The sequence below is a fragment of the Onychomys torridus genome, chromosome X, assembly GCF_903995425.1.
Source record: "Onychomys torridus chromosome X, mOncTor1.1, whole genome shotgun sequence".
NCBI classification, from domain to species: Eukaryota; Metazoa; Chordata; class Mammalia; order Rodentia; family Cricetidae; genus Onychomys; species Onychomys torridus.
Genome location: NC_050466.1, coordinates 41,506,381 through 41,533,990, shown reverse-complemented (window position 1 = coordinate 41,533,990; position 27,610 = coordinate 41,506,381).

Below are 27,610 nucleotides of genomic sequence, written 5' to 3'. Positions count from 1 at the left end.
CTAAGGTAATTTCTTTCTTTAAAGTTAAGGTGTGTTTCTTATAAACAGCAGAAGGATGGATACTATTTTCATATCCATTCTGTTATCCTGTGTCTTTTTATAGGCAAATTGAGTCCATTGATATTGAGATGTTAATGAACAGTGATTGTTAATTCCTGTTATTTTTTGTTTTGTTGATGGTAGTGGTAGTGTGTCTGTGTGTTTCACTTCTTTGTGTTTTGCTGGTGTGTGATTATCTATTGCCTAAATTTTTGTGGGTGCAGCTAACTTCCTTGGGTTGGAGTTTTCCTTCTAGTAATTTCTGTGGACTAGATTTGTGAATAGATATTGTTTAAATCTGGTTTTGTCTTGGAATGTCTTGTGTATCTGTCTATGGTGATTGAAAGTTTTGCTGGGTATAATCATCTGGGATGGCATCTCTGGATTCATAGTATCTGCAAAACTTCTGTCCAGGACCTTTTGGCTTGCAGAGTCTCCATTGAGAACAAGGTGTGATTCTGATAGGTCTGCCTTTATATGTTACTTGGCTTTATTTCTTTATAGTTCTTAATAGTCTTTATTCTATATGTTTAGTGTTTTGATTATTATGTAGTGAAGAAACTTTTTCTTTGGTCCAGTCCATTTGGTATTCTGTAAGTTTGTTTTGTCTTCATAAGCATGTCCTTCTTTGGGCTAGGAAAGTTTTCTTCTATGATTTGTTGAACATATGTTCTGTGCCTTTGAGCTGGAATTATTTTCCTTCTTCTATCCCTATTATTCTTATGTTTGGTCCCAGATTTCTGGATATTTTTGTTAAGTATTTGTTGGATTTAACATGTACTTTGACTAATGAATCTATTTCCTCTATCCTGTTTTCAATGCCTGATATTCCCTCTTCTACCTCTTGTATTCTGTTAGTTACATTTTTATCTATAGTTCTTGTTTATTTACACAGATTTTGTGTAGATGTAACCGGCTTGTTGAATAAGAAACACAGAACCAATTGCAGAGTTAAAAACCACGAGGTCAGAACAAGAGCGGAAAAACTTACCCTTCACTGCTTCTGCTGTTCTTCCTCTCTGCAAGAGAGCTACCTCTGTATGTCCTATCTTTTTTATAGATTTTTGTTCTGTTTTCTCATTGGTTGTAAACCCAGCCACATGACCTCTTCGTCACTGCCTGTTTGTACAGACCTCCAGGTTTTCTATGGTTGGTATTGAGATTAAAGGCTTGTGTCTGCCATGCTGGCTGTGTCCTTGAACACACAGAGAACTACCTAGCTCTGTCTCCCAAGTGCTGGGATTAAAGGCGTGCACCACTACAGCCCAGCTTCTGCTCTGGCTTGCTCTGACCTCAAGGCAACTTTATTAACATACAAAAAAAAAATCACATTTCAATACAAATAAAATATCACTATATTTCCCCATTTCTATTTTTTTTTTTGAGCTGGGGATCGAACCCAGGGCCTTGCGCTTGCTAGGTGAGCGCTCTACCACTGCACTAAACCCCCAACCCCTCTATTTTAATAAAAAGGAAAAAAGTTATAACTAATATAAGAAAAACTATATACAAAAGTACAATAACTATATATACCATATATACAAACAATAAATACCTAAACAAGGTCTAGTCCATTTGCATTTGACAAATTCAGAGAAAATAATTCCATTATCTATTTTATTTTGGTAAGTCCAAAATGTACCTGATTCACTTTCTATCCTAACTTATATTGCTAATGTAACTGTCTTATAACGTCTTTCAAATTTATACACTTACAGCTCTTAGTGAGACTTTCTGCAATCCTTAACAAAGATAATTATAACTATAACTAACTGATCTTCAACTCCCTCAGAGAAATAATACTACCTAATAAAAAATAAAAACAGGAAGTGCATGCAAGCAACTTCCAAAAAAAATGTGAGTTGACAGAAACAGCCAGCTGCCTGGACAGTCACCTGAGGTTTCTCCACAGTGTTGGGGCATCATCTTCAGCCTATAGGATTAGCGTACTCTTTTGTGAACTAGGATGTATACAAGGTCAACAGTTTGACCTCACATTTGTTGAGAGCAGTCCATGTACCAGAAACACCTGAATTCCATTAGTGTCATGTCATGATTCAGGATTTTAAATTCTGGAAATTATTGATTTTTTTTAATTTAGCTGTCCATTTTCTTGGCTGTGTATGTGTGGCTTCATCTCGGCATCCTGTTCTTCTCCACATCCCTCTATTAAATGCCAGTCTACTATTGAGAGGGGTGAGCTTAGTTATTCTTCAAGAATAACTGTTTCCTATGCTGTTCCATTGCACATCAAAAGCCATTGGCCCACTCCCTGTTCAGCTGCCTTCAAAGAAAAGGGCAAGGTACCTTTTCCAGATTGCAAAGGCCACTCACTTCAGGGATGGTGCCATATTGTCCTGGCTTCAGAAGATGCCTATTGTTAAAGCCATAACCACACTTGTTTTGGCAGGAATTGGTAGTCCTTTGTTTCATGTCCTGTCTGTCCTGTTTGTCAGCAGTTGATTCGAGGATACTTTGTTGTCCAGTGGCTAACTTTTGCCATAATGAAAGTTAACTCCATATGCAGGTTCTTCAATGCCCATATTTTCTCTGAAGTAGATTAGTACTGCCAGGAGCCGACATGTCTCATAGTCATAGCAAAAAAGAAAAATTCCTAAGTTATTAAAACATTTTAAATGCCATATTCTGTAGATCTCTGAAGGGTTTGAAGATGACCTGTCTATCTAAAATATATCTGTTTTATCTTGAAAACAAACCTAATATGACTACAAGTTCAATTGTAATATCTAATCACTAACTTTCACTTCTATATATCCTAATAGTTGGTAATACTACTATTCAAGGATTAGCAAATTGCATTACATTGTTAAATGAATGGTATAAATACAATATCTTGAGCAAGAATAGAAATATGTATATGGCATATTCTAACAATATCAATCTCAATAATAATAATAATTTGTATACAATATAAAACAATCCAATTCAATGTAAAGTATTTAAAACTAGTAATTGTCTTTTTCTTTTTTTCTTTTTCTTCCTTTCTTTTTTTTTAAACAAGTACCTTTTGCCTAGCCCTTTTCCTAACCCTTAACAACAACTTGTAACCAACCCTCATAAACAATGAAAACTATCCCAGACCCAATACCCATAAAAAGACCAAAAAACCACCCACCCCACACCACCCCTTTGGGAATGTGGGTGTCATATTCTTAAAATTGCTTCCTGCTGGGTATGGGCGAAGTTGTCTTTATTCTGAAAAGAAAAATTTTGAGTTAATTGACAAATTCTAGGAAAGATAACTATATTCTTTGTTATCCATAATGCCAAAGTTCAGGGTTTATCTCAAGTCCTTATTCAAGTAGTCTTTGAAACTGGATCATTTCAGCTAGCCATCTCAGAATTGCTCTAAGCACTTTGTAGTCCAAAGCTGATCTTTAGATGATGTTTGTCAGCTTAGTGATATTATTTTCCACGTGGAATTGTCATTGTGGGGCCCCATCTTCTTCCTGGAGATTTCAGTTGATTTTAGGCCTGGCCGAGATTTCCTGCAGAAAACTGAAAAGAGACTCAAACACAAAGACATGTATAGGCAGCTAATCGAAGCCTTTTCTCTAAATTAATTAGTACTCATATGACCATTATTATCTTAACAAAGTTTTATATATATATAGTAAATTTTGATATAAAATTCATATTTTAAGAAAAGTTTAAAGAATCAGAATAGAATCAAAGAATTGAGATTAGTAATAGAATAGTCCCTTAATTAATTTGGTTTTTCTCCTGGCCCATGTCAGAAGATGGCTCTTTCTTCTGGTATGATACAGGGAGTTAGCATTTTCCTTTTAACAACATGCTTGAGTTTAAAGGAGGAGAAAGCCATTCTCCAACTCCAAAGTCAGCTTTAAACTTTAATTGAACTGGGACTACAAGAAGACAAGTAGTATTAATTTTTTAGAGAAGAGCAGAAACAAACATTTAGAAATATTTATGAAATTTTGTAGATGATATACCAATAGGCCATTTTACTCTTTTTCCTGGGATAGATGATTTGTCCTTTTTCTTCAGTTGTCTCATTTTTCCAGTGTTCTTCAGATTCCTTAGCATTCATTCTCCTAAAAGACAAAAACAAAAACCCTACCCCAAGACTAATTTTGGGGAGGTTCCCTTTTGGCAAGTTACATCTGATTAAAGGAAAAGGAATGTATTAATGCTATAAGTGAGTTTAAACTGGATAGTCATGTTGGTTGATGAACTATCACCTCCTCTAATTCAAATCGGACCTTTATCAATTTTGATGGTACCCGCAGCTTATCTTCTCCTGCAGAAACAAAAGCAAAACCTCCTACCCAGTGTAGTAACACAAACCCTGGTTTCCATTCTGAGGTCAGCACATCCTTGAAGTATATAGGCTGATTTAATTCTGTAGTTTTTCCTATTAACTATTGTCTCTCTGCAGCTATTGTTCCTTTCTCATTAGCATTGAGAAAACTCAAAGTTAATAGAGCATTGTGCAGTCTATTTCTGGGGTTTTTTGTTACTCCTTTCTGTTTATTTATCATGTCCTTTAGAGTTCTGTCGGATCTTTCTATAACTGCTTGGCCTGTAGGATTATGTGGTATACCTGTAATATGTTTTATATTATAATAAGCAAAAAACTGTTTCATTTTAATAGAGACATATGCTGGAGCACTGTCAGTTTTAATTTGTGCAGGTATAACCATGATGGCCATAACTTCTAGCAAATGAGTGATTATAGAATCAGCTTTTTCAGAACTCAAAGCAGTCGCCCATTGAAATCCTGAATAAGTATCGATACTATGGTGTACATATTTCAATTTTCCAAATTCTGCAAAGTGAAACACATCCATCTGCCAGATTTCATTCCTCTGAGTACCCTTTGGGTTACATCCTGCTGGTAATGGTGTCTGATTGTAGAAGGAACAAGTAGGACATTTCTTTACAATTTCCTTGGCTTGTTGCCAGGTTATGGAAAAATCCCTTTTTAAACCTTTACTATTGACATGATGTTTCTTATGAAATACTGAGGCCTCCAGCACATTTCCTATCAATAATTTATCAATCTCATCATTACATTGTGCTAGAGGGCCTGGCAGACAAGTATGGGATCAGATGTGAGTTATAGATAAAGGTTGATTCCTTTCCCTGATTGTATCTTGTAATTGAATAAAATAGTGAAGTTAATTCTGAAGCATCAGGGATAAATTCTGCAGTCTCAATATTTAATACCACTCTTTCAGCATACTGAGAATCAGTAACTATGTTGAGAGGTTCTGAAAAATCCATTAATACCAACCGAATAGCATACAATTCTGATTTTTGAACTGAATTATAAGGACTTTGAACCACTTTACTTAAATTTTCTGATTTGTAACCTGCCTTTCCTTGTTTGTTGGCATCTATATAAAATGTGCTAACTCCAGATATCAGTTTTTCACGTACAATTCAAGGCAAGATCCAATCAGCTCTTTTTATAAGATCAATTCTATTGCTTTTAGGATATTTGCTATACATTTCTCCCAAAAAATTACTGCAAGCTCTTTGCCAAGGTTCACTTTCTGTCCATAATTTTTCAATGTCCTCTTTAGTTAAAGGTACAACAATTTCTGCTGGGTCTATTCCTGCTAATTGACGAAGTCTCAATTTTCTTTTCAAAATTAAGTCAGAGATTTTTTCCGCATAAGTTTTTAATTTCTTATTTGGTTTATTTGGTAAAAATATCCATTCCAATATAATATCTTCTGTCTGCATTAATATTCCTGTAGGAGAATGCCTAGAAGGTAAAATAACCAAAATGCAATCCACATGTCCTTCATGTACTTTTTTTTCTACCAAGGCCAATTCTTTCTCAGCTTCAGGTGATAATTCTCTTGGACTGTTTAAGTCCTTGTCACCTTCTAAGGTTTTGAACAAATTATTCAGTTCATCATTTTTTTACACCAACAATAGTTCGTAGATGAGAAATATCCCCAAATAATCTTTGAAAGTCATTAAGAGTCTGTAAGCGATCTCTCCTAATTTGTACCTTTTGAGGTCTAATTTTTTGTAGCTCTATTTTATATCCTAAATAATTAATAGAATCTCCTCTTTGTATATTTTCAGGAGCAATTTGTAATCCCCAGCAAGGCAATATTTACTTTACTTCTTCAAACATTCTTTCTAAAGTATCTGGATTTGAGTCAGCTAGTAAAATATCATCCATAAAATGATAAATTATAGATTTAGGAAATTTTTTACGTATCACTTCCAAAGGCTGTTGTACAAAATATTGGCACAGGGTTTGACTATTCAACATTCCCTGTGGGAGGACTCTCCATTGAAATCTTCTAACTGGTTGAGAATTATTGTAAGTAGGCACAGTGAAAGCAAATCTTTCTCTGTCTTTTTCTTGTAAGGGTATTGAAAAGAAACAGTCTTTTAAATCGATAACTATGAGAGGCCATCCTTTAGGTAACAGAGTAGGCAAAGGAATTCCAGATTGTAGAGAGCCCATTGGCTGAATTACTTTGTTAATTGCTCTAAGGTCTGTTACCATTCTCCATTTACCAGATTTCTTTTTAATAACAAATACAGGAGAATTCCAAGGGCTGGTAGATTTTTCAATATGGTGAGCATCTAACTGTTCTTCTACCAGCTCTTCTAAAGCCTGGAGTTTCTCTCTTGTTTAAGGCCATTAATGAATCCATACAGGCTTGTCTGTTAACCAAAGATTCAATTATTATCTGGCTAGCTTCTGAATTTGGGACCATTCTCTTTACTGCTGAAGTCAGTCTTTGTAAGACACCTGTGAAAGATTCTTTTGGGCCCTGTATAACCTTTGTAAATGACTCAGTTTTCTTTCCTGGTTCCTCAACTCTGTCCCATGCATTCAAAGCTGCCATTCGACATAGAATTAGAGTTTGGGTATCATATAAACATTGTGTTTGTACTGCAGCTTATTGGCCTTCTCCAACAAGCTGATCATGGAAGATTTGTATACCTCTATCCCTACATTGTTTTGCTATGTTTTTAGCTTCTTCTTTGAACCACATTTGCCACTGGAGCTGCTGTCTGGGTTCCAGAACTGCCTGTGCCAGCTCCCACCAGTCCTGTGGTATAATCCTATTATAAGTTGACCAGGAGTTTAACATTTGCTTTACATATGGACAATGCATGCCATAAGATACTATAGCTTCCTTAAACCTTTGTAAGTCTAACATTTCAACTGGAGTCCAAATATTTTGTGTATTCACTTGACCAGGTTACAGTTGTATGGTTACCGGATAAATTAAGGGTGATTGTGTGAAAACAGGCTTTCTTTCTGTAACCTTATAATCCAATCCTGAAACAACTCCACTGTTAATTTCTCCTGTCTGAATCTGAATTTCTCTATAATTCATTTTAACAGGTTTAACAGGTTTTTCTGAAATTTTTATCCTGGCACTTAAATTGACCATCTTTTTAAATAGTAAAATAAGGATAAGAAGATTAATAATGTACATAATTCGATCAACATTAATCTTTTCATATAGTTGTTCCATTATCAGACTGCCTAAAATTTCAAACAAAGCCCAATTTTCTTCCAACGTACACGTAAAACACATTTTTTTAAATGTGGAAAAAAATCTCTTTTAAATAGTTTCCTTTAAAATATCTGATATAAATGACTTGCCAATTCTGTGTAGAACAGTAGAAATTTGAGGGAATTTCAAAACAGCTACCTAGTGTCCGAGGTGGGAATCCAGAGAGAGAGAGATCGAGAGAGAGAGCAAGAAAACTAGAAAGCATAGCCACGTATTGGCTAAAAGCTTGAATCCAACCGCTTCAATGTTCCCTTCTGAGCGGAGTGGAGCCTGGGCTCTGGCTTCCTTAAGCTCCAACTGACCACGTGCTCTGGTGTTTCAGCAAAAAGCAGCAATTAGTGGTAGCTCCCGCAGGCCTTAGTTGTTCATAGCACTGGCTTTTTAAGCAATTAACTCCAGCTGCGGTGGTAACCACTTGTAGCTAAGGTAGGTTGGGCCTGAGTCCTAAGCTGAGCTAGGCCTGGGTTAGGCTGGGGCTAGGCTGGAGCTCTGGAGCTAGGGAGCCAGGGCCCACCCAGGCGGGAAGCCAGACCCACTGTCAAGGCAAGCGGTGTTTTAGTGAATTCTTGCCACGTTGGGCACCAAATATAGATGTAACTGGCTTGTTAAATAAGAAACACAGAACCAATTGCAGAGTTAAACACCACGAGGTCAGAGCAAGAGCGGAAAACCTTACCCTTCACTGCTTCTGCTGTTCTTCCTCTCTGCAAGAGAGCTACCTCTGTGTGTCCTATCTTTTTTTATAGATTTTCTGTTCTGTTTTCTCATTGGTTGTAAACCCAGCCACATGACCTCCTCGTCACTGCCTGTTTGTACAGACCTCAGGTCTTCTGTGGTTGGTATTGAGATTAAAGGCATGTGTCTGCCATGCTGGCTGTGTCCTTGAACACACAGAGATCTACCTAGCTCTGTCTCCCAAGTGCTGGGATTAAAGGCATGTACCACTATAGCCCAGCTTCTGCTCTGGCTTGCTCTGACCTCAAGGCAACTTTATTAACATACAAATAAAATCACATTTCAATACAAATAAAATATTACTATAATTTTGCATTTCCAAAATTCCCTAGGTTTTTTTTTTTCATGCTTGCTTCTATTTCAATTTCTAAGTCTTTAACTGTTTCCTCCACCTGTTTGGTTGTTTTTTCTTTATTTTCTTGACTTTATTTAAGTGATTTATTGATTTCTTCCAATTTTTTGTTTGTTTTTCTAGTGTGGGATATCATTCTATATGCTGTGAATATGTGTTGCTCTAATTTGCTTGATAAATAAAATGCTGATTAGCTAGTAGCCAGGCAGGAAGTATAGGCAAGGTTAGCAGACAAGGAGAATTCTGGGAAGAAGAAGGGCTGAGTGAGGAGTCACCAGCCAGACATAGACACAGCGAGATGACAAGGCAAAACTGAAAAGGTACCAAAACACGTGGCTAAACATAGATAAGAATTATGAGTTAATTTAAGTGTAGGAGATATTCAGTAATAAGCCTGAGATAGTGACCAAGCAGTTATAAAATAATATAAGCCTCTGTATGTTTACTTGAGACTGAGCAGCTGCAGGACAGGGCAGGACACATGAAAACTTCCAGCTACATTTGGCTTACCGATGTGGGGCTCTCAAATTTCCATAAGCCTAAAAGAGTTTGAAAATGGCTTCTAAACACACAATAAATGAGTCTAAAACAGTTTTCTACTTCATGTGTCATGTATGTCAAGATATAGAGATGCCAAGGTACAGAGATGCTGTGGCATGTATACTTGAGCTACAGTATGGCAGGTTAATGGAATATGTATGGGCTTGAGTGAAGCATGGCAGATTCCTGCCATGGTACACAGTGGCATATGCATGTCTCACAGCATTGTGTGTGGTGGATTTATCTTTTTCTAGTATAAAAAGAAGAAGAAGAAGAGGAGGAGGATGAGGAGCAGGAGGAGGAGGAGGAGGAGGAGGAAGAACAAGAAGAAGAAGAAGAAGAAGAAGAAGAAGAAGAAGAAGAAGAAGAAGAAGAAGAAGAAGAAGAAGAAGTTGTTGTCTGGGGGCTACATGCTGCCTGATGGAAGCAGAGATTCACTGCCTTACAGAGTCAATGATGATCATGGTTCACCCAGAGCTGGCAGTAAATGTAGTTAGGCCACGTTGGAAAGCAGAGGAGGAGTCAGGAGCCAAACCTGCCATTTCAGTCCTAGTAATACTGTAATTTAAAGTAATAGATTCACAATAAGACTGATTCAGATGGGATAAACTCTAAATAGTTTATAGTGTGTGTAAAAATGTACACAGTCTTGGAAGAGAGAAGAAAATGAATATAGATATTTATATAGAGAAACAATTTAAAAAATAATGTCTTTACTGTCTCTTTAAATAAGTCACATAAAGTTGGATAGCATATAGAGAGTCTGGATTATATTGTTTTAGGGAATGTTTAAAAACAGAGAGACATTTGATTGTAAAAGTTGTTGTGTTAAATCAATATGTCTATTTTGAAGACATTTAGATTTCAAAATCTATGTCTAAGGATATGTTGCTTTGGAAAAGAGGTTCTGCTTTTGTTTCCACAGATGAGAACCTGTGGATTGCTTCCAGGCTAATATGGTTTAATCAAGTAAGACCCCCTGAGAGATCTCTAGATGATCCAACACCCAGAACAGCGTCAAAGCAACTGGCTCAGAGAATACAGTGACATAGACTATTCCGGTCTGGACTTCACCACAATTCTTAATTTTCTCACAATCCCCATAAGATTGCCAGCACCCCCTATCAGCAGGAATTAGTATGAGAAGCTATGCCCCAATTCCCAAAATATTGTTTATAAATGTTTACTTTTACTTAAAGATGGTTGATTATGAATGCAATCTCTTTCTAAAGAGGAAAAGGGGACACAGATATGATAGGATGAAAGGGTATATTATTGAACCTGCTTTTAAAGAACAAAAACTTGTTTAAAATGTTTTACATTGCTATAGATTTTAGTTTATTGATACTATTTTAAAGTTAATTTTGTTATACTGTGTGTATACTTCTACTCTTGTTTAAAGTATTTTGTTTGTGCAACTCACTTGAAATTGTAGCCGGGAGGTTGCAGTGCATGCCTTTAATCCCAGCAATTGGGAGGCAGAGGCAGGCAGATCTCTGTGAGTTCAAGGTCAACTTGGTCTCCAAAGTGAGTTCCAGGAAAAGCACAAAGCTACATAGAGTAACCATGTCTTGAAACAAAACAAAACAAAAACAAAAACAAAACAAAAAACAAAAACAAAACAAAAAACAAACAAAACAAAAACAAAAAACAAAAAAAAGGGGCTGGTGGATCCCTGTGAGTTTGAGGACAGCCTGGTCTTCAAAGTGAGTTCCAGGAATGATGCAAAGCTACACAGAGAAAGCCTGTCTTGAAAAAAAAAAGAGGAAGGTGGATCTCTGTGAGTTCAAGACCAGCCTGGTCTCCAAAGCAAGTTCCAGGAAAGGCACAAAGCTACACAGAGAAACCCTGTCTCCAAAAACCAAAAAAGAAAGGAAGGAAGGAGGAAGGAAGGAAGGAAGGAAGGATGGAAGGAAGGAAGGAAGAAAAGAATGAAAGAAAGGAAGAAAGAAAGAAAGAAAGAAAGAAATTGTAGTGTAGTTGAGAAACACAGATTAATAATTAGTCATCTAAAATAATCAAACTTATAATCAGTTAAGTTTTCTAGGTATACATAGATATCTTTCTATTAGTTAAAATGCTTCAAAGACCTACAGAATATAGCATTCGAAATGTTTTAAGAACTTTGACTTTATGGACATTGAGACATGTCTGCTCCTGGCAGCACCAATCAACTTTATAGAAGATAATGGGCATTGAAGAAACTCATTATGGAGTTTGCTTTCTTTGTGGAAAAAGGTAGCCACTGGGCAAAAAAGTGCCCTTGTGTCAACTGCTTGACAATATGCCATATAAACTGGACACACAGGACATACACCATAGGAAGGTCACCAATGAACTTTGCAAGATGAGATGGTCCTTCAGGTTTCTACTTTGCAGAGGAGACTGCCAACATTCTACAGGACACAGAGAGAAATGACTGAGAGACTGTAACCTCATAGGCTGAGTATGCATGCCCCAACATTACAGAGGAACTTTTGATGACTGTCCAGGCAGGCAGCTGTCTCTGTCATTCTAGATTTTTGGAAGTTACTTACAATGCTCTTCCTGTTTACCAAGATAATATTATATCCTTCTGGTGTCTTTGAGATAGCTGAAGAATAGTTACAATTACAACTTTCCTTAGTTATGATAAGAGATAAAGTAGATATGAAACTTTAGACTCACAAATATAGGATAGATAGGATATTTTTTGAATTTGCAAAATACAAATAGACTGGATATTGTAACTGTAATTCTTACTTGCTAACTGTTCTATTATATGTAATTTTACTATGTTAGAGTTAAAAATCTTCCTTTTTTATTAGACAGAATAGGGGAGGTGCTGTGGGATATCATTCTGTATGCTATGAATATGTGTTGCTCTGATTTGGTTGATAAATGAAATGCTGATTGGCCAGTAGCCAGGCAGGAAGTATAGGCAGGGTAAGAAGATGAGGAGAATTCTGAGAAGAGGAAGGGCTGAGTGAGGAGTTGCCAGCCAGACACAGAGAAATCACAATGACAAGACAAAACTGAGAAAAGTTGCCATGCCACATGGTAAACATGTACAAGAATTATGGGTTAATTTAAGTGTAAGAGCTATTCAGTAATAAGCCTGAGCTGATGTCCAAGCATTTATAATTAATGTAAGCTTCTGAGTGACTATTTTTAATGTGGGCTGCATGACATGGGTGGGAAAGATTCATCACAACTTTAGGGCTCAGGAAGGACTGGAGAAATCATCCACCTACATCTTTATAAGTGTCTTTAAGGGATTGTTGTAGAATATTATTTTAAGGTGTGTTGCACTTGTTTATGCTGTGGAATGTAGTATAACAGGCCCATAGGGTTGAGGAAAATGATTCAAATCCATTGCCAAGGAATGCACATAATGCACTTCCTTATGAGCCACCCTGAAGTCTGCCTTAGGGCCTAGCAACATGAGCTGTTATGCTGAGCTAAAGACGGGTGACCATGTAATGTCACCAGAGCACTGTTAGAGCTCCTGATCATACCCAGCCAATCAATGATATCCATGCAATGTCACCAAATCAGAACACAGCTTGGGTGCTAGGAGGAGGGTATATTAGGCCATCCCCATTACTGAATAAATGAGTCTGCCATTTGCCTCCACATGACTCCTGGTGACAATGTCCTTGACAATTCACCTTCTCATTCCCTCTCCTGAGGAAGCCATTAGGACCTACCAACATCTGGAACTTGATTGTGGGGCTTCTATGACCTTTGCTTTCCCATGCTGGTTCTGATTGTCACTCTCTCTTCATTTGTGGTACTGGACAGCACTCCCAAGTTGGTGTGTTTTGGTGAGAAGGCCCCTCCATGTTGTGTGCTTTTAGTCCATTTGGCAGGTAAATATCAGGATTCCCCTTTTCTTTTCTTCTTTTGTATTCTGTCATGTTTGTCTGCCTGCCCCATAAGAAGGCACATTTTTTTTTTTTCTGTTTCAGTTTGCCCAGCACCTATGCAAAAGGTATGACCTGCTAGTTCCCAAAAGCCATCCTTTTCTGGAGACACCATGTGGGCATAGAGAAATGGCCTAAACTAAAAGCCATGGAAGTCCCCCACTATGCACAAGACATAAGGGGCTGATACAAATTTCCACCTTTTTTGATTGTCATCTTCTCTCTGTTGTTTGCCTGCTTTCTCTTTCTATAAGATGGGTAACCACCTCATCATCTCCTCACCTTCCATGTCTGACCTCTCTACAGCATCTGATAATGAAGAAGCAGACCGTTCAAGCCCTTGAATTCTGTCAAGGAGAAAGCAGTCACCTTTTAGACCCCATGCACTACTCTCCTCTCAGCCCCACTTCCACCATGGGTATGAACACCCCCACTAGTGTATTCCAGAGGCAATCTGCCCCAGGACCTACCTGTCTCATAGGCTGATTACTCCCCTGCTCCACTATATACCCTTCACTGCACACAGCCAGCCTCATTTGTAACCAGAGATCTGTGGAGTCTTATCCAGTGGACCTGGGTCCAAATGCTACTGCCCAGCCCTTGATTCCCACCTACATAGCTGAACTCTCCCTCATCCAGAAGTTGGCTAATGAGTTGGGCCTATGCTGTGGATATTGCTCTGTATAAATAAAATGCTGATTGGCCAGTAGCCAGGCAGGAAGTATAGGTGGGACAAGCAGAGAAGAGAATTCTGGGAAGTGAAGGCTGGGGAGGGGAGATACTGCCAGCTGCCACCATGACAGGCAAGATGTGAAGTACTGGAAAGCTACAAGCCATGTGGCAACTTATAGACTAACAGAAATGGGTTAATTTAAGATAGAAGAAGTAGATAACAAAAAGCCTGCCATGGCCATACAGTTTGTAAACAATATAAGTTTCTGTGTGTTTACTTGGTTGGGTCTGAACATCTATGGGCCTGGTAGGTGAGAGAGATTTGTCCTGACTGTGGGCCAGGCAAGAAAACTCTAGCTACAGGACTAGACTCACCTTACTTGAAACAGGTTCTCACCCAGTGGGCAATGCAACTACAGACATACTTTGATTGGCATAGTCTGCTCAAAACTTCTCTGAAGCTGGTTGCCTTTCTTAGCTGGAAATTGACTTATGATGATCAACCAGGAGCTCAAGCACAAACAAACCTCTTAATTAATGTTCTAGTGACCCTTCACATGCTCGCTGGACAAGTTAACTTTGTTCATTCCATCCATCACGCAAAGATTGGCCATCAAGTCTGCTACCAACAGGTCTCTTACCTGGTCTTCAAGGCTCTTAAGTCATGTACCCCACAGGATGCTTCAGTTTACTTTCAAAATCTTATCCAACAGCAGGGGAGTTCATCACCAACTTCCTGGACTTGGTCAATGAGACTGAAGAGTGCAGAGTAGATGCAGGCTCCACTAGAGATATGTTGACTAAACAGCTGGCTCAGAAGGGGCTCACAGCCCAAACCCATAATGCAGTTGCATCTGGGGGCAATGAGGACATATATAAATGGGTGCAGGCTACCAGAGATCTCAACCCCAGCACCAGTCCCATTGCTGCTCTGCTTTTACGCCTTCCTGGATGCTCTCCTCACTGACAGTCAGTATGATAATGACACCCCCAAGGGCTCCCAGGTAGATAGAGCTTGCTAAGGATGTGAAAAATCAGGCCATTTGCAGCATGATTGCCCCTGGAAAAAAACTAGGACCCAATGCCCTAGATGCAATAAGGGATTTCATTGGACAAAGGACTGACTGTAGGTCACAGCCTGCCAAAACACCAGCCCTTATAAACTCTAGGAAGGGTGCTCCTCAGCCCCACCAATAAGAGGAAACTCTGGTAATGCAAAAATCTATTGGATAATGCTCATTTTTCCCACTTCCCAGTGTTGACCATCTATCTTGATGGACAAGCTGTCAAAGGCTTGGTTGACATGAATGTGGATGCCAACATTTTAACCAAGAATGAAGCACTTTGCTTCCCTCATTAGAAATTTAAACCTGACACACACACCACCATTAGTGGTGTGGAGGACAACAAGATTCTAAGATGATCACCTGCCCAGTCCATTGGAAGGACCTTGATGGCAATCAGGGAACCATTCACCAAATCATTTTCACTGTACCTAGAAACCTGTAGGGCAGAGATATTTTGGAAGATATGGATATTGTCCTAACTACAGATGACAGGGCCTTTTTTGATGACATAGAGGTACATTAAAAGATGAGTCTTGTGGTCCACAACCCTGCATGAGAACTGTACCCACAAATCTAAGGGCTACTATTCCCATAAGATCCACTGTGATCAAAACCCCTACCCCCATTCCACTGATGTTGCTTTCTCATCAAGGAATGTGGGTAGAATAGTGGCCTATAATTGAACCTAAGCTGTCAACCCTAAAGGAATTTGTTACAGAACAGCTAAACATAGGACACATAGAACCATCTGCAAGTAAACATAATACTCCCATAATTGTTATCCACAAGATATTGGGATTCTACCATCTCCTACAGGATCTTCATGTAATTAATGGTCAAATGGAAAAACTGGAGTCTACACAGCCAGGCCTCCCCTCCCCTAGTACTAGTCCTCTATCTTATTATATATTAGTTTTAGAAATTAACAATTGCTTTTTTCAAATTCCTCTGGTGCCAAGAATTGAGATAATTTTGCCTTTACTATATGGGAAGCTAATATGTATAAACCAGCCAAGAGATATCAACGAACTGTTTTACCCCAAGGAATGAAGAAAACTCCACTATTTTCAAGTTATATGTTTCTCAAGCTTTGGTCAATGTCCCCAGGTATGTTCTTTTGATACAGTACATGGATTATCTACTCCTGGCATACCTAGATGCAGCCTACCTGTAAAAGACTGCCAAGAGAGTATTAGAAGATCTCACATAGTTACATCTGATGGTCGCCCCAGATAAGGTCAAAGCAGTACCACCCTTTGCTAAGCAGGTCCACCACTTTCCTTTAAATTATAAATGAAGGAATTGTCAGAATTGTAACAATTATGTGGCATGGTTAACTGGGTTAAACCTTTCTTACCAGTCCATGATGAAGAGATGAGACACCTCTTTTTGTTGTTGGAGGGCCACACTTGTCCTTCCACTAAAGTTAGGTTTACCCAAGAAGCTAGAGTTGCTAGAAAAGGTTTTGGCCATTCTAGCCACCTCCAGTCTTCAATACCATGATTGCCAAAGACCCTTACACCCAGGGGATTTGGGGGAGTATTATGGTAATCTTGGCCCATTCTATGGATACACCAAGTACATTCTGACCTGCACAGGATAATCTCTAAGTTTTATCAGTCCTTTCAACTCAGTCTTAAGGAACACATGCTGGCATTGAGAACATATGAACCAGTAGAGGCAGATAAGCTTGTCTTCCCCTTTTCTTTAAAGAATACCCAATTGCTCTGGGCAGATTCTATATCATTTTAGGAAATGGTTGCAGGGTTCACAGGAAATATTAACAATAATTTGCCAAAAACCAAGATCTTATCAGAACTCCCCACACTTCCAACAAAGATACAGCTTCATGCAGTCTCCTCCTTGTGGTGGTATTGTGTTCCCCAAAATATTGTGCATGCTAATAAACTTATCTGGGGTCAGAGAACAGAACAGCCACAGCATTAAACATAGAGGATAGGCAGTGGTAGCACACACCCTTAATTCAGAGGCAGAAATCCCTCTGGATCTCTATGAGTTCAAGGACACATTGGAAACAGCCAGGCATGGTGACTCATGCCTTTAATCCCAAGAATTGAGCCTTTAATCCCAGGAAGTGATGTCAGAAGGCAGAAAGGTATATAAGGTGTGAAAACCAGGAACTAGAAGCATTTGGCTGATTAAGCATTTGGTGGGTTAAGCTTTTAGGCTTTGGAGCAGCACAGTTCAGCTGAGATTCATTCTGGATGAGGACTCAGAGGCATCCAGACAGAGGAAACAGGAAAAGCTGAGGAACTGCTGATTTGAGGAAGCTGTGGCTTGTTCTGCTTCTCTGATCTTCCAGCATTCACCCCAATACCTGGCTCCAGGTTTGTTTTTTATTAATAAGCCTACTTAAGAGTCCTTCTACATCTGACGCCTAACATTTGTGCTACAAATTCTTGAAAAAGCCACTTGTCTGTGGCCTTGCAGGCCTCAGCTCAGACCCAAGCTACACATTGCTAGTTGTGGTGATGCATTCCAGTAGGAGGCAGAGGCAGGAGGATCCTGAGTTTGAGGGCAGCCTAGGAGGCTTGCTAAGGAGAAGCTGCAGCCCAGTCACAAATGGTGGCAGTGGGACCATGGAGGCAGTGGCTGCTGCTCCAAGATTCTGGCTGCTTCTCCTTGTGTTGATGATGCTGCTACCTGGGACAAAAGGTTTACACTTTCTTGTTCAGAGAAGAATTGCCTGTACCATTGTGTTACAAGAAAGCATTGGCAAAGGTCAATTTGGAAAAGTTTGGCCAGACAAATGGTGGTGAGAAATTGCTGTGAACATATTCTCTTTTAGGGAAGAATGTTCATGGTTCCAAGAGACAGACATTTATCAGACTGTTATTGCTCCAAACCACAGAGCAGGCAAAAATAAATAAATAAATAAATAAATAAATAAATAAATAAATAAAATCCACAAGGAAGCATGACCACGCCTAACAGCAACTTTGAAATATTCAAAAGGAAGATAGGACCCCACAAAGATGTTTCCACATGGACTATAGTAAAGCAATTAATCTGGTTAATACCACAGAAAGATCGACTTTGGACTACTAACTACTCAGGACAATTACAAGGTGGCTAGCTGAGATGATACAGCCTGACAGACTACTTGAACAAGGACTTGAGACAAACCCTGCACTTTTCCCATTATGCAGAGACTGGACAATTAATACAAGACATGACAATTAATCCAAAATTTTTCTTTTCAGAATCCCCTAAAGATGGCTTCATCAGAAAATAGGAAGTAATTTTAAGAAAATGATGCCCACATTCCCAAGAGGTCTGATGGGAGGTTTTTGGTCGTTTAATGAGTTTTGGATATTGTTATTGTGTATGATGGTTGGTTACAAGTTGTTAATTGTTAATGGTCAGGAAAAAAGCTGAACAAGGAGATTAGATTCAGAGTCTTTGTTTAAAAAAGAAAAAGGATAATATAGATATGAGGTAGATCACTGAATCTGCTCTGAGAAAAAAGACAAAGAAATAATAGGATAAATGGGTACGTCACTGAATCTACTCTAAAAAGAAAAAGGGGATGATATAAAAATGACAAACAGTAGATTACTGAATATATTATGAAAAGAAAAAAGAGAGAATATGGATATGATAAGATTAAAAAAGGTCAGTTATTGAATCTACATTTAAAAATGAACTACTTGTTTTACATAGAATAAGTAATGAATATTTTTTGTCTGAGTTTATCAAATGTTACCGGACTGGACATTGTAAATATATGTATAATGGAGTTTTTTGTCTGAATGTGTCAAATGTTAGCAGACTAGATATTGTTAATATAATTCTTGACTGTATATATTTTATATAATTATTGGATAGTTTTTCTTGTATTAGTTACAAGTTTTTTTTTTAAATTTTAGACAAAAAATGGGGAAATGTGTTGATATTGTGTTCCCTGAAATATTGTGAATGCTAATAAACTTATTAGGGTTCAGAGAACAGGACAGCCACAGTATTAAATTTAGAGAATAGGCAGTGGTAGCACATACCTTTAATCCTAGCATTCCAGAGGCAAAAATTCCTCTGGATCTCTATGAGTTCAAGGACACATTGGAAACAGCCAGGCATGGTGACTCATGCCTTTAATCCCAAGAAGTGAGCCTTTAATCCCAGGAAGTGATGTCAGAAGGCAGAAAGGTATATAAGGTGTGAAAACCAGGAACTAGAAGCATTTGGCTGATTAAGCATTTGGTGGGTTAAGCTTTTAGGCTTTGGAGCAGCACAGTTCAGCTGAGATTCATTCTGGATGAGGACTCAGAGGCATCCAGGCAGAGGAAACAGAAAAAGTTGAGGAACTGCTGATTTGAGGAAGCTGTGGCTTGTTCTGCTTCTCTGATCTTCCAGCATTCACCCCAATACCTGGCTCTGAGTTTGATTTTATTAATGAGACTCTTTAAGATTCCTGCTACACCTCCTCCACTTCTATCCTTCACACCAGCCTGGCCTTTTCAGATTCCAATAAAAACAGATATGGTGTTTTTATCCAGCGTCCTGGCTCCAAAGATGTTTTATATGTTGTCCCTAACCGTGGTTCTACTCAATTTGGTGACCTATTGTTCCGCCTAAAGGTTCTAGTGGAGTGACAGACTGGGCTTGTTAATATTTTTTGTGACAGCCAGTATGCTGTATAGGCAGTTCATGTGCTGGCCTTTTCTCGAGTCAAAGACTCACTGATCCCCATTGCTAGCACCATGCTGCTCATACAAGATGTCCTAAATCAGAGGACTAAGCATTGAAACCTGTCACATATTAGAACTCACTCCAAATTACCTGGAATATTGGCGCAAGGAAATGAGATCACAGACACCGTCATATTAACAGCTAGTATGCATCTCTTAGAGCAATCAGAGCTCTCCACCAGCAGTTTCATCTGTCTCAACAGAATTTTCATAGACTTCTCCCAGAATTGCCAGTTTTCCAATATAAACATTTGTCCTTAGGACCACTTCAATGCATAGGGGTTAGTTCCCAGGGCTTGTTGCTTAAAGCCATCTGGCAGATGGATGTCACACATTGTTTCCCCTTTGGCAAGCTTAAAATGTTCATGCTATAATAGATACCTACCTATTCCTCCTTTGTTTATGCCCTTGCCCTTTCTGGGGTGGAGGCTGTCAATGCTACTAAGGCTCTTAAGTCAGCCATGGTAGTTATGGGGTACCTTGGGCACTTAAGACTGACAATGGCCCAGCCTATGACTCTCAACAATTCAATGACTTTTTGGGATTGTGAAAGATTTCCCATAGACCTGGTATCCCCTACAATCCACAAGGACAAGTCATTGTGGAGAGGACCAATAGAGCTCTTAAGGAGCTGTTGGCAGGGACTATCTTGCCAGAGGCTAGAAGAGATCCCCATCTGGCTTTAACAGAGGTCCTTTTCCACATCAACTTTCTCAGTTTTGATGACTGCTAAGATCTCAGTTTTGTCAGCCTGGCCTATAAGCACTGGGCATCTCTGCCAAGGAACACACCCTTACCCCTGGTGAGATGAAGAGAATTTATCTCCCTCCAATAGCAACCTCCAGCCTCTCTGCTGTCCCCTGGGAAAAGGTATGTTTGTGTTTTTTCTCAGAGTGCCACTATGCCAATTTGGGTCTCAGCAAGAGATTTGTGCCTGGCCACGAATCAGCCTGCATCCAGCAAGGAGGAAATAGCCCAGGGTGGGTAATGTATATACTCCCCTTTCTTGCTCTCATTGCCCCTCTAAAAGCTGAAGACTTGTAGATCCTCACTTTTCATCATTTTGTATGACACATTTTGAGATGAGGAACATTAGTTTAGCAGGCCAGGAACCAGCTAAATATATTAAGGGCCCAAGGTCAGCCAAGTTTCTATATTATTCATTACAGCTAATACATGAAAATTTCCAATTAAATCAGACAAGGGCTGAGGTTATGGCTTTTGATTCTTTATTTTTTGAAAAAGTTTGGCATGATACAAAAAGGCCATTTGATCTCTCCTGGATTCTTACTTATGTTTTGATTGGGGGGTAGTGCTTTAAACTTTCTTCATTTTAAGTGTCTCCTACAGCACATCCAGCAACAATGGGTGGCCAGTAAGGTGAACCTTCAGCTGTTTATAGCTCTGAGATATCCAACTCACAGCCCTCCACAGGAGATTATGCATGCCTGGATTTCTGAATTTCTAAAGGCTACTGCTGATCTTCCCCACCAGTGGTGATGTCCCAGGGATGGATGCTCTTCAAGGGCTGATAGTCAATGATGGTTGAGAGCTTGATTGGCAAGCCAGCCTAATACAGGCACAGGGTCAACAAAGCCACAGCGAAAAACTCCAACTCCCACTAAGTGCCCATATAATAAAACAAGTAGGACAGGCTCATAGAGTCAAGGAAATTGGCTCAAACATGTTGCCAAGACATATACATAACATACTTCCTTATGAGACAAACTGGAGTCTGTCTGAGGGCCTAGTAATAGGTGCTGTCAGAGGTCATGATCATGACTAGCTAATGAGAGGCAAATACACAATGTCACCAGATTGCTTTCAGAGCTCCTGACCATGCCTAGCCAATGAGGGATGACTACAAAATGTCAGAACATCAGGACACAGCCTAGGTGCTTGGAAAAGGGTATATAAGGCTTTCCCTGTTAATGAATAAAGAAATCTGCTGTTTGCTTTCACCTGACTCCTGGAGTCTCTCATTGACACTGCACCTTCTCACTCCCTCCCCTGAGCGAGCCATTAGGAAAAAACAAGAGTGGAACATCTGTTTAACGATGCAAAGATATGTTGCATTATTTTATGTTGCATTTGTTTAACTCTGTGTTACTTTGCCGGTCTAAAATACCTGATGGTATAATAAAGAGCTGAATGGTCAACAGAAAGGCAGAGGAAAGGATAGGCAGGGCTGGTAATCAGAGAGAATAAATAGAAGGAGAAATCTGGGAGGAGAAGAAGAAAGAACAAGAGAACAAGGAGTGGAGGATGCTAGGGGCCATCCACCCAGCCCACAGCCAGCCATATTGTAAGTGTGAAAGTAAGATTACAGAAGTAAGAAAAGGAAAAGCCCAGAGGCAAAAGATAGATGGAATAATTACAGTTAAGAAAATCTGGCTAGAAAAAAGCCAGGCTAAGGCTCAGGCATTTATAAGTAAGAATAATCCTTGGAGTGGAATTTATTTAGGAGCTATGTGGCAGGCCAACCAAAACAGCAAAAACAACCAACAACAAGGGAATTTTTCATTTCCTCTTAAAGGGCCTCTATCATCTTCATAAAGTTATTTTTAAGGTCTTTTTCTTCTGTTTCATCTTTGTTTGGATATTCATGTCTTGATGTCGCAGAATCACTAGGTTCTGCTGGTGCCATATTGCTCTTTGTGTTGTTAATTGTGTTACACTTCTGTTTACCCATCTGGGATAATTATTGGAACAGGTGTTGATCCTTGTGATATCTTTGTTAGATGAGTCTTTTGTTCCTTTATTTTCTGTTTAATTTTTTTTCTCCTGAGTTGCCAAGGGTTCTGGTGTTTGGATGGTTGTCAGGTGAAGGAGGGTTTTCTCAGTTGAGGTTTGCAACACGTTGGGTTCCCAGATGTAGCATATTTTCCAGTTCTTCAGACTAATGTGGGCTTTACTTTTGCCTGTGGAGGCTGTTCTTCCAACTGGTATAGGTTTTGCCTGTGCCTCTTCCAACTGTTGTGGGTAGAGCTTTTGCCTATAAGATCTGCAGATGTTGCAGGAAAGGGCTATTCATGGGGAGGCTGCTCTTCTTCCCAAATGGTAGAGATGGTGCTTGTGCATCTTGGGGCTCTTCTTCCAAATTGTGCAGGTGGTACTTGTGCCTCTAGGGGCTCTTCTTCCAATTGGCACAGGTAGTACTTGTGCCTCTAGATGTTCTTCTTCCAGTTGGTACATGTGATGGTGGTGTCTGTAGGGATTGCTGATTTTGCAGGGGATAGTTGATCAGGGGACTATGATGCGTTTGGTAGGTTTAAGGGAGTGAAGTGGGTCTTGTAAGTTATAGGGTCCAATGGGTGGCTATGGTTGGTATAGCGGCCTGCCTGTTGGACTCTTACCTGCTGAGTGGCTGCTGGGGTATAATGGGAGGGGAAGGGGCATGGGATATGCCTTAAACTTTGGGGCAGTTTAACTGGGAGATTAGACCCTCATCTCTTGTTCAAAGTGTTGCAGGAGGTGCTTGTTCCTCTAGGAGCTTCTGATTTTGCAGGGTGTGTTTGGCCAGGGGGAGGATGACGGGTTTGTGACTATATTTTCACATACATTTTTTGCTATATAAGCCTCAATCACATAATTTTAACACCATACAAAGTATTTTAGTTAGTTCACTAAATCTGTCTTAATTGTCTACTAAATGATATTTTATTTTGCAATTGTAACTCAACTAATATTTTGATAATACCAATGAAGTGATTAACATCACTGAAAATGGTAATAAATAGAAGCAGCATGGTTATTAATACATAGCTTTTATTTGACTTAATTAGTGTATAACAAGATTTATCTGCTTCAAGTAATAATTTTCTAAAGTTGCGATTGAGGTCTAGGCAGTGATTGGACCTGATTAGTCAGAAAAGTTATTGGGGGAATTCTTTCAATTTTGTTATAGAATAATTCCTTAGTTGATTAAATTCTCTCCATATCAATGTAGCCTCAGGCAAATTTTTTGGACAAAGCTAGCACATGCACCTGACTGTATGCGAATGAGAAAAGTAGTGGCTTTTCTCAATTGGCTTTAGAGATCTTTGTAAAGGACATGAATACCTAGCCTCCCATAGCACTCTGTGACTCTGTGATTGCCGAAAGCCTGCTTTCCAGATAAGGAGAGCAGAGTACAGCTTGGTTAAGACACATTAGTCTATTTCTTAACATATTGGTGATTTTTAATAGACAAATTCATACTTACATAGTCTATTGTGATCATATTCATCTTTATTATCCTCTCTTCTATCCTCAACTCCCAATGGCCCTTTCTTTTTCACAACCTATTGTGCTCCTACTTTTGTGTCTTTTATGTGTGTGCAGATCTTGTGAAGGTGATCACAATCACTGTGTGTTCATAATTACAATGATCACGCTCTGTCCAAAACATAACATTTCAGAGTCCACTTTCCTATCCTTCAGCACCCACATTCCTTCAGTTCCTTCTTCTATGATATTACCTGAGCCTTTAAATGAGTGATATAGATATCACATTTCAGAGTGAGCATTTGTCATTCATTTCTTCCCTATACTTTGAAAAGTTATATGTCTGGGCACAAACAGTATAAATAATGTTTTTCCTGTTAGAGGCTGAGAACTGTACTAGCCTGTGGGTATAAACATAAATATTTATAAGGCAGTTTAACTATATGTAATTTTAACAAAATATTAGAAATGTTTCCCTGTACTACCTGTGACCTCCCTCCTGTTATATAAGCTCCAGATCCAATCAAGAAGTGGTTGGATTTCTGGGGAAATAATAGAAGCACATGAATTATGAACCAAAGGCTGTGGAGCCCCCAGCTGGATCAGGACCTCTGGATAAGTGAGACAATTGAATAGCTTGATCTGCTTGGGAGGCACCCAGGCAGTGGGACCCGGACCGGCAGTGGGCTTGCACAGGGACACTTTGCTCAGCCTGGATGGAAGGGACTGGAGCTGCCTGTACTGAATCCACCAGGTTTAAATGAATCCCCAGGGGAGTCTTGTCCCTGGAGGAGATGGGAATTGAGGGGATGGGGGGAATGTGAGGGTAGGGGCAGGAGGGGGGAGGACAGGGGAACTCATGGCTGATGTGTAAAAAAAAAAAAAGTGGTTGGTTACCCCTCTAACACAGTCATTCTACTATTGCAACAGTGCAATTTACTGTCTGTGAGGTTGGTATTGTAGCACACAGGGTCCAAACTTGGGGAAAATCAATGATGACTTTTCTTTCCCAATAGCTTGCACCTTCCTAGGCTGCGAATGTTAGCAAGCAAGGAAGAAGGTTCTTACTTGAGTTCTGTGTTACATAGGGGCCATTTGAATAAGAATGGTCCTCATAAGCTCATATATTTGAATGCAGTCATCAGGAAGTAGCTCTATTTGATAGGATTAGAAGGATTAGGAAGTATGTGTCACTGGGGGTGGTCTTTGAGATTTCAAAAGCCCATGCCAAGCCCATTATCCTTCTGCTTGCAGATCTGGATATAGTTCTCAGCTATTGTTCTAGTGTCATGCTTATTGTCATGCTTCCTGCAATGATTTCCTGCCATGATGATAATGAACTGACACTCTGAAACTGTCAGCAAGCCCCCAATTAAATAATTTCTTTTGTGATTTTATGAGTTGCCTTGGTAATGGTGTCTTTTCACAGCAATAGAACAGTGACTAAGACATATGTGTGTGTGTGTGTGTGTGTGTGTGTGTGTGTGTGTGTGTGTGTGTGTGTGTTTCTTATATATTGTCTAATAATGGCAAGCACATTGTCTTGTTGCTTTTTCTTTGTTTCATATAGGACCCTCAAGAAGGAGAGGTGGTAAAAATAATGGTATTTTTTTGTTGTTGTTTTGGGAATTTTTTTTTTTTTTGAGACAAGGTTTCTCTTTGTAACAGCTCTGGCTGTCCTGGAACCCACTTTTGTAGAGCAAGCTGTCTTTGAACTCACAGAGATCCACTTACCTTTGCCTCCCAAGTGCTAGGATTAAAGGTATCTACCACCGTTGCCTGGTGATTGTAGACATTTTTCTTCCACAGGCAAAAGAGTAAAAGGTTCAGCTTTAATGCGAAAAGGAGCTAAGTCTGTTTCTCTCTCTCTCTCTCTCTCTCTCTCTCTCTCTCTCTCTCTCTCTCCCTCTCTCTCTCTCTCACACACACACACACACACACACACACACACACACACACACACACACACACACAAAGACTCACAGATAAACAAACAGGACACTTTAACTTTTAACAAAGTTAAACTTTTTAATGTCTAATTTCTGGGGAACAACAGTAATAGTTAATTTTGAAACTGTGTTAAAACAAAGTGCTTTAACTTAGAATAAAGTCACTGACTTTCAAGGATCCTTGGTGATTATAACAGAAATTTCTGACTTCCCTAATCCTCTCATTTAGGATATCTTTAGACCTTGGCTGCTACAAGAGTTTGAAAATCACTATTTTCCTAGAGTTGACACAATGGCTTATTATACATCTGCATCTCAGTTAAAGTCAGTAACTCACAGATTAAATGCACTCTGGATAGAAAGAATTTCAATGATGGCCAACTGGAGAAATATGGTGCTAAACCAATCCTGTGTTTGTGTTTCCAGCTTTCCTTGTTAAACATGCCACTGACTTCATCGGCATATACATTTAGAGTGATTTTGTAGCTGACCCTTTCTTATCTCTGCCTGGGATGTTATAGTTAAAAAACTATACTTTCATACTTTGAAAATTATATTTCTATTTCTTATGAAGCAGGAAAGGGAGATCATTCAGATGTTCAGGATAGAAAGGAAGGTAATAATTCAATAGATTGGTGGAAAGTAGTGGATATTTGCAATTGCTTCTGTAATGTTGTCCCAGTGTGCTGTGCCTCACAATTACCAGTCCTAGTCAGAGCTGGAGTGGATAGTCCCAGTCATTTTGATGGGGTATATTCTACCTCCATGGACTCCTTCTTACCACTTAAATGTCCTAGTTTCTCTGTTCTTAGAAGAGTAGCCCTTTCTGCATCAACATCAGGCATTAAGTTGTTTCTCACTTTATGCTGGACCGTGTTGGCACTTAAACTCATTTTGGAACTTTTGTATTTCCTATTATTAACTCAAACCTGCTATACTCATCATTTGTTTGAAAACATTCCCTACATCTTTACCATTGAAATGTGAATTCAATATGTTACCACCAGAGCCCAACCATCTCACTACAGTAAGCCATGAATATTCCAACACAGCATAAGCTTACCAGACTTATGGTATTGACAGAGGCCCTTAAAGAGAAAATGAAAAACTCTCTAAAAGAAATTGAAGAAAAGACAACCAAAAAAAAAAAATTGGAAGAAAACAACAAATTCCTGAAAGAATGTCAAAACAGCCAAGAAAAACAAACAAACAAACAAACAAACAAACAAACAAACAAACATGTGAAGAAAACTGTTAAGACCTGGAAATGGAAATAGAAACAATAAAGAGAATACAAACTGAGGGAATTCGAGAAATGGATAAATCTGGGTAAGGGAACAAGAGCTACACATGCAGGCATCTCCAATAGAATTCATGAGATGAAAGAGAGAATCTCAGGTGTTGAAGATTAAATAGAAGAAATAGATTCATCAGTCAAATAGATTCATCAGTCCAAGAAAATGGTCGATCTAAAAAACTCCCAACACAGGAAATCTGGGATGCCATGAAAAGACCAAGCCTAGGAATAATAGAATAGAAGGAGAGGAATACTAGCCTCCAAACTCAGAAAAGATATTTAAGAAAATCATAGGAAAAAGTTTCCCTAACCTAAAGAAGGAGATGCCCATAAAGGTACAAGAAGTTTACAGAGAAATGAACAGAATGGACCAGAAAAGAAATGTCCCATATCACACAATAATCAAAACATTAAATGTATAGAACAAAGCATGAATATTAAAAGCTTCAAGCTGAATAGGCTAAAACATATAAAGAGAGACCTATAAAAAATAGGCCTGGATTCAGAAGAGCCTGGATTCTTGCAGAATCTAAGAGACCACAGATATCTTCTCAGACTACAATAACCAACAAAACTTTCAACCACCATAGACAGA